Here is a 9,023-nt window from a genome sequence, read left to right as displayed (position 1 = left end):
CTGGTATAAAAGGTAAAGACAAAAGTATTAAAAATAGCTATAATTACAATAATGTTTTAAAAGATACACCATATACAAAAGATGAAAAATATAACATCAATAACATAAAATGTAGGGGGAGGAGAAATTAAAATGTATATTTTTGTGTTTGCAGTTGACTTAAGTTGTTATTAGCTTAAAATATACTGTTATATGTATAAGATATTTTATGTAAAATGAATGGTAACCAGAATTATAAACCCTGTAGTAAACAGGAAAGAGATAAAAAGAAAGTAATTAAAGCATACCACTACAAATAAATCATCAAATCACAAAGGAAGGCAGCAAGAGCGGAAGAAAGGAACTACAAAGCAGTCAGAAAACAACTGAATGGCAATAGTAAATCTTTACCTATGAATAATTAAAGGTAAATGAATCAAATTCTTCAATCAAAATACAGAGTGGCTGAATGGATTAAACACACACACACACACACACACACACACACAAATCAGGATTGAACAACATGCTGCTACAATAGACTCGCTTTATTTTTTTAACATTACTGTTATAATTTTATTGTTGTCCTTAAGGTAGCAGAATGCAAACACTTGACATTGAGGTCACTAGTTGAAATGAGGCCCCTGCACTTACTTCTGGTCTTGTTTGCAGCAATAGCTTATAAAAAATCAGAAATGAGGTGCTTAGTTACCTCTAAGGGCAATATTTTAAATATTACTTCTGCTTACCAGTCTTTTTGCAGGTAACCAGGAAAGATAATCTGGATAGATTTAAGGAATAGAGGAAGATTATAAGACTAAAAGAAATAGAAATATCCTTTAGGCCTTTAGGCGTCTGTAAAAGACTTTCAGAAATATGTGTCTCTGATAAGGTTAGTGATTTCTCTTTTAGTATGTTCCTATGGCCACTAAACAGGTTAAGTGGATTTTTTAAACTGAAGTATAATTTACCTGCAAGATTGTGTTAGTTCCAGGTGCATAACAGTGATTTGATATTTCTGTACATTACAAAATGATCGTCACTATAACTCTAGTCACCATCTGTCAACCACTCAAAGTTATTACACTATTATTGCTTGTATTCCCCATGCTGTACATTTCTTCCTCATGACATTTATTTTGTAACTGGAAGCTTGTACCTCTTAATCTCCCTCATCCCACACCCTCCTCCCCTCTGGAAACCATCTGTTTGTTCTCTGTATCTATGAGTTTCTCTTTTGTGATGTTTTCCCATTTGTTTTGTTTTCTGGATTACATATATAAGTAAAATCATATGGTATCTGTCTTCTTCTGTCTGACTTATCTCACTTACCATAATATCCTTTGTCTATCCATGTTGTTTAATAAGATTTCATTCTTTTTACGACTGATTAATATTCCACTATATATATGAATTATAATAATATTCAATTATATAGATAGATATAGATCATATCTTCTTTATCTATTCATCTATTGATGGACACTTCCACTGCTTCCATATCTTAGATAGTATAAACACTGCTGCAATGAATAGAGGGTGCATGTAGCTTTTCAAATTAGTGTTTTTCTTTTATTTGAAAAAATAGCCAGAAGTGGAATTGCTGGATCATATGGTAGCTCTATTTTTAAATTATACAGAACCTTCATACTGCTTTCCACAATGGCTGTAGAAATTTATATTCCCATCATCAGTGCATGAGGGTTCTTTTTTCCCCATATCCTCACCAACATTTGTTATTTGTTGTCTTTTTTATAATAGCCATCCTGATAACAGCCAGATGTGAGGTGATATCTTGTAGATACCTCTGTTCAGGTCTTCTTGACTTCATAGTTGTCCATTTTCATATCTGACTGTTCCATAAAAGCAGAAGCTGCATATTATTTCACTTAGTTGCTGCACAATATAACACAAAGCCTGGCCCAGAGTAAAGTACCCATAAATGTTTGCATGAATAAAGAAATGCATAGGTGAATTAATAAATGAAGACATACATGCACACAGTTGGTGCAACATGATGTCATATATATATATATATATATATATATATATATATATATAATAAACGTATAATTGATTTACAATATTGTGCTAGTTTCAGGTGTACAGCAAAGTGATTCAGTTATATATATGTATATATTTTTTCAGATTATTTTCCATTATAAGTTATTACGAGATATTGGGTATAGTTCCCTGTGCTATACAGTAAATCCTGTTGCTTATCTATTTTATATTTATATAGTAGTGTGTATCTGTTAATCCCATGCTCCAAATTTATTCCCCTCTCCTTTCCACTTTGATAAATATGTTTGTTTTCTACGTCTGTGAGTCTGTTTCTGTTTTATTAATAAATTCAGTGGTATTAATTTTTAGATTCCACATATAAGTGATATCATAAAATATATGTCTTTTTCTGCCTGACTTCCTTCACTTAGTATGGTATTCTGTAGGTCCATGTTGCTGAAAATGGCAATATTTCATTCTTCTTTATGGCTGAGTAATATGTTATCACATATATGTACCACATCTTTGTCCATTCTTCTGTCGATGGATACTTAGATTGCTTCTATGTCCTGGCAATTGTAAATACTGCTGCTATGAGTATTGGGGTGCATGCATCTTTTCGAATTAGAGTTTTCTCTGAATATATGCCCAGGAGTCAGATTGTTGGATCATATAGTAGCTCTATTTTTCACTTTTAAAGGAACCTCCATACTGTTTTCCATAGTGGTTGCACCAATTTACAGTCCCACCAACAGGGTAGTAGAGTTCTCTTTTCTCCACATCCTCTTCAGCGTTTATTATTGTAGACATTTGATGATAGTCATTTTGACCAGTGTGAGGTGTTACTCCATTGTGGTTTTGCTTTTTAATAATAAATGAAGTTGTGCGGCTTTTCATGTGCTTGTTGGGCATCTGTATATCTTCTTTAGAGAAATGACTATTTAGGTCTTCTGCCCATTTTTATGTGTTTTAATTAAAATTGTGTATATTTAAGATGTACAATATGATGATTTGATATACATATTCATAGTGAAGTGATTGCTGCAGTCAAGCTAATGAACAAATCTATCCACATAGTTACCTTTCTGTGTGTGAGATAAGTGTACTTGAAATCTACTCACTAACACACTTCCAGTGTTCAATACAGTATTATTAAATTTAGGCATCATGCCTCTATATTAGGTCTCTCAACTTATTCACTCTACATAATGGCAACTTTGCATCCTTCGATCAGAAATTCTCCATTCCTTGCTCCCACCACCACCCCCACCACATCAGCCTCTGGTCTCTGCTTCTCTGGGTTTCACTCTTTAAAATTACATTCCATCTATAAGTGAGATCAAACAGTATTTTCCTTCTCCATTTGGCTTATTTCATTTAGCATAATGGCCTCCAGGTTCCTCCATGTTGTCCCACATGGCAGGATTTCCTTCTTCCTCTTGGCTGAAAATATTCATATATATATTATATATAGGTGTATTATATATATACATAACACTTATACATCTATATATATATATATGCATATGTATAAGTGTTCCCTTTTCTCCACACCCTATCCATCATAAATTATTTGTAGACTTTTTGATGATGGCCATTCTGACTGGTGTGAGGTGATACTTCATTTTAGTTTTGATTTGCATTTCTCTGATAATTAGTGATGTTAAACATCTTTTTATGTATTTTTTGGCCATCTGTAAATCTTCTTTGAAGAAATTTTTATTAAGACCTTCTGCCCAGTTTTTGATTAGGTCATTTGCTTGCTTTTGATATTGAGCTGTATGAGCTGTTTGTATATTTTGGAAATTAATCCCTTGGTGGTTGCATAATTTGCAAATATTTTCTCCCAGTCCAGAGGTTGCTGTTTTGTTTATGCTTTCCTTTTCTATGAAAAGCTTTTAAGTTTAGTTAGGTCCCATCTGTTTATTTTTATTTTCATTACTCTAGGAGCTGGATCCAAAAATATATTGCTGCGATTTATGTCAAAGAGTGTTCGCCCTATGTTTTCCTCTAAGACTTTTATAGTGTCTGGCCCTACATTTAGGTCTTTAATCCATTTTGAGTTTTCTTTGCGTGTGTGTATTTGTGTGCGTATTGTGTTAGGGAGTGTTCTCATTTCATTCATTTACATGTAGCTTTCCAGTTTTCCCAGCACCACTTATTGAAGAGATTCTCTTTTCTCTGTTGTATATCCTTGCTGCCTTCATCATAGATTAACTGACCATAAGTGAACGGGTTTATTTCTGGGATTTCAATCCTGTCCCATTGATCTATATTTCTGTTTTTGCACCAATACCATACAGTTTTGATTACTGTAGCTTTTTATTTATTTTATTTTATTTTTTTATTAGTTTCTGCTTTATAACAAAGTGAATCAGTCATACATATACATATGTTCCCACTTCCCTTCCCTCATGCATCTCCCTCCCTCCCACCCTCCCCATCCCACCCCTCCAGGCGGTCACAAAGCACCGAGCTGATCTCCCTGTGCTCTGCGGCTGCTTCCCACTATCAATCTACCTTATGTTTGGTAGTGTATATATGTCCATGCCTCTCTTTCGCTTTGTCACAGCTTACCCATCCCCCTCCCCATATCCTCAAGTCCATTCTCAAGTAGGTCTGTGTCTTTATTCCCGTTTTACCCCTAGGTTCTTCATGACATTTTTTTTTTACATTCCATATATATGTGTTAGCATACGGTATTTGTCTTTCTCTTTCTGACTTACTTCACTCTGTATGACAGACTCTAGGTCTATCCACCTCACTACAAAGAGCTCAGTTTCGTTTCTTTTTATGGCTGAGTAATATTCCATTGTATATATGTGCCACATCTTCTTTATCCATTCATCTGATGATGGACATTTAGGTTGTTTCCAGCTCTGGGCTATTGTGAATAGAGCTGCAATGAACATTTTGGTACATGTCTCTTTTTGAATTATGGTTTTCTCAGGGTATATGCCTAGTAGTGGGATTGCTGGGTCATATGGTAGTTCTATTTGTAGTTTTTTAAGGAACCTCTATACTGTTCTCCATAGTGGCTGTACCAATTCACATTCCCACCAGCAGTGCAAGAGTGTTCCCTTTTCTCCACACCCTCTCCAGCATTTATTGTTTCTAGATTTTTTGATGATGGCCATTCTGACTGGTGTGAGATGATATCTCATCGTAGTTTTGATTTGCATTTCTCTAATGATTAGTGATGTTGAGCATTCTTTCATGTGTTTGTTAGCAGTCTGTATATCTTCTTTGGAGAAATGGCTATTTAACTCTTCTGCCCATTTTTGGATTGGGTTGATTGTTTTTTTGCTATTGATCTGCATGAGCTGTTTATAAATTTTGGAGATTAATCCTTTGTCAGTTGCTTCATTTGCAAATATTTTCTCCCATTCTGAGGGTTGTCTTTTGGTCTTGTTTATGGTTTCCTTTGCTGTGCAAAAGCTTTGAAGTTTCATTAGGTCCCATTTGTTTATCTTTGTTTTTATTTCCATTTCTCTAGGAGGTGGGTCCAAAAGGATCTTGCTGTGATTTATGTCATAGAGTGCTCTGCCTATGTTTTCCTCTAAGAGTTTGATAGTTTCTGGCCATACCTTTAGGTGTTTAATCCATTTTGAGCTAATTTTTGTGTATGGTGTTAGGGAATGATCTGATCTCATACTTTTACATGTCTCTGTCCAGTTTTCCCAGCACCACTTATTGAAGAGGCTGTCCTTTCTCCACTGTACATTCTTGCCTACTTTATCAAAGATAAGTTGACCATATGTGCGTGGGTTTATCTCTGGGCTTTCTATCCTGTTCCATTGATCTATCTTTCTGTTTTTGTGCCAGTACCACACTGTCTTGATTACTGTAGCTTTGTAGTATAGTCTGAAGTCAGGGAGCCTGATTCCTCCAGCTCCGTTTTTCGTTCTCAAGATTGCTTTGGCTATTCGGGGTCTTTTGTTTTTCCAAACAAATTATGAAATTTTCTGTTCTAGTTCTGTGAAAAATGCCAGTGGTAGTTTGATAGGGATTGCATTGAATCTGTAGATTGCTTTGGGTAGTAGAGTCATTTTCACAATATTGATTCTTCCAATCCAGGAGCATGGTATATCTCTCCATCTATTTGTATCATCTTCAATTTCTTTCATCAGTGTCTTATAATTTTCTGCATACAGGTCTTTTGTCTCCTTAGGTAGGTTTATTCCTAGATATTTTATTCTTTTTCTTGCAATGGTAAATGGGAGTGTTTTCTTGATTTCAATTTCAGATTTTTCATCCTTAGTGTACAGGAATGCCAGAGATTTCTGTGCATTAATTTTGCATCCTGCTACTTTACCAAATTCATTGATTAGCTGTAGTAGTTTTCTGGTAGCATCTTTAGGATTCTCTATGTATAGTATCATGTCATCTGCAAACAGTGACAGCTTTACTTCTTCTTTTCCAATTTGGATTCCTTTTATTTCCTTTTCTTCTCTGATTGCTGTGGCTAAAACTTCCAAAACTAGGTTGAATAAGAGTGGTGAGAGTGGGCAGCCTTGTCCTGTTCCTGATCTTAGTGGAAATGGTTTCAGTTTTTCACCATTGAGGACGATGTTGGCTGTGGGTTTGTCATATATGGCTTTTATTATGTTGAGGAAAGTTCCCCCTATGCCTACTTTCTGCAGGGTTTTTATCATAAATGGGTGTTGAATTTTGTTGAAAGCTTTCTCTGCATCTATTGAGATGATCATATGGTTTTTCTCCTTCAGCTGATCAATATGGTGTATCATATTGATTGATTTGCGTATATTCAAGAATCCTTGCATTCCGGGAATAAAGCCCTGTTCATCTTGGTGTATGATCCTTTTAATGTGCTGTTGGATTCTGTTTGCTAGTATTTTGTTGAGGATTTTTGCCTCTATGTTCATCAGTGTTATTGGCCTGTAGTTTTCTTTCTTTGTGACATCCTTGCCTGGTTTTGGTATCAAGGTGATGGTGGCCTCGTAGAATGAGTTTGGGAGTGCTCCTTCCACTGAAATTGTTTGGAAGAGTTTGAGAAGGATGGGTGTTAGCTCTTCTCTAAATGTTTGATAGAATTCGCCTGTGAAGCCATCTGGTCCTGGGCTTTTGTTTGATGGAAGATTTTTAATCACAGTTTCAATTTCAGTGCTTGTGATTGGTCTATTCATATTTTCTATTTCTTCCTGATTCAGTCTGGGTAGGTTTTGCATTTTTAAGAATTTGTCCATTTCTTCCAGGTTGTCCATTTCATTGGCATAGAGTTGCTTGTAGTAATCTCTCATGATCTTTGGTATTTCTGCAGTGTCAGTTGTTACTTCTCCTTTTTCATTTCTAATTCTATTGATTTGAGTCTTCTCTCTTCTTTTCTTGATGACTCTGGCTGATGGTTTGTCAATTTTGTTTATCTTCTCAAAGAACCAGCTTTTACTTTTATTGATCTTTGCTATCGTTTCCTTCATTTCTTTTTCATTTATTTCTGATCTGATCTTTATGATTTCTTTCCTTCTGCTAGCTTTGGGGGCTTTTTGTTCTTCTTTCTCTAATTGCTTTAGGTGAAGGGTCAGGTTGTTTGCTCAAGGTGTTTCCTGTTTCTTAAGGTGGGATTTTATTGCTATAAACTTCCCACTTAGAACTGCTTTTGCTGCGTCCCATAGGTTTTGGGTCATCGTGTCTCCATTGTCATTTGTTTCTAGGTATTTTTTGATTTCCTCTTTGATTTCTTCAGTGATCACTTCGTTATTGAGTAGTGTATTGTTTAGCCTCCATGTGTTTGTATTTTTTACAGATCTTTTCCTGTAATTGATGTCTAGTCTCATAGCATTGTGGTCGGAAAAGATACTTGATACAATTTCAATTTTCTTAAATTTACCAAGGCTTGATTTGTGACCCAAGATATGATCTATCCTGGAGAATATTCCATGAGCATTTGAGAAAAGTGTGTATTCTGTTGTTTTTGGATGGAATGTCCTATAAATATCAATTAAGTCCATCTTGTTTAATGTATCATTTAAAGCTTGTGTTTCCTTATTTATTTTCATTTTGGATGATCTGTTCATTGGTGAAAGTGGGGTGTTAAAGTCCCCTACTATGAATGTGTTACTGTCGATTTCCCGTTTTATGGCTGTTAGTGTTTGCCTTATGTATTGAGGTGCTCCTATGAAGGGTGCTTAAATATTTACAATTGTTATATCTTCTTCTTGGATTGATCCCTTTATCATTATGCAGTGTCCTTCTTTGTCTCTTTTAATAGTCTTTATTTTAAAGTCTATTTTGTCTGATATGAGAATTGCTACTCCAGCTTTCTTTTGATTTCCATTTGCATGGAATATCTTTTTCCATCCCCTTACTTTCAATCTGTATGTGTCTCTAGGTCTGAAGTGGGTCTCTTGTAGACAGCATATATATGGGTCTTGTTTTTGTATCTATTCAGCCAATCTGCGTCTTTTGGTGGGAGCATTTAGTCCATTTACATTTAAGGTAATTATTGATTTGTATGTTCCTATTCCCATTTCCTTAATTGTTTTGGGTTCGTTATTGTCGGTCTTTTCCTTCTGTTGTGTTTCTTGTCTAGAGAAGTTCCTTTAGCATTTGTTGTAAAGCTGGTTTGGTGGTGCTGAACTCTCTCAGCTTTTGCTTGTCTGTAAATGTTTTAATTTCTCCATCAAATGTGAATGAGATCCTTGCTGGGTAGAGTAATCTTGGTTGCAGGTTTCTGTCCTTCATCACTTTAAGTATGTCCTACCACTTCCTTCTGGCTTGTAGAGTTTCTGCTGAGAGTTCAGCTGTTAACCTGATGGGGATTCCCTTGTGTGTTATTTGTTGTTTTTCCCTTGCTGCTTTTAATATGTTTTCTTTGTGTTTAATTTTTGACAGTTTGATTAATATGTGTCTTGGCGTATTTCTCCTTGGATTTATTCTGTATGGGACTCTCTGTGCCTCCTGGACTTGATTAACTATTTCCTTTCCCATATTAGGGAAGTTTTCAACTATAATCTCTTCAAATATTTTCTCAGTCCCTTTCTTTTTCTCTTCTTCTTCTGGAACCCCTATAATTCGAATGT

This window comes from Mesoplodon bidens (genome assembly GCF_964165515.1).
Source record: "Mesoplodon bidens genome assembly, chromosome: X".
Lineage (NCBI taxonomy): Eukaryota > Metazoa > Chordata > Mammalia > Artiodactyla > Ziphiidae > Mesoplodon > Mesoplodon bidens.
This window is presented reverse-complemented; position numbering follows the sequence as displayed.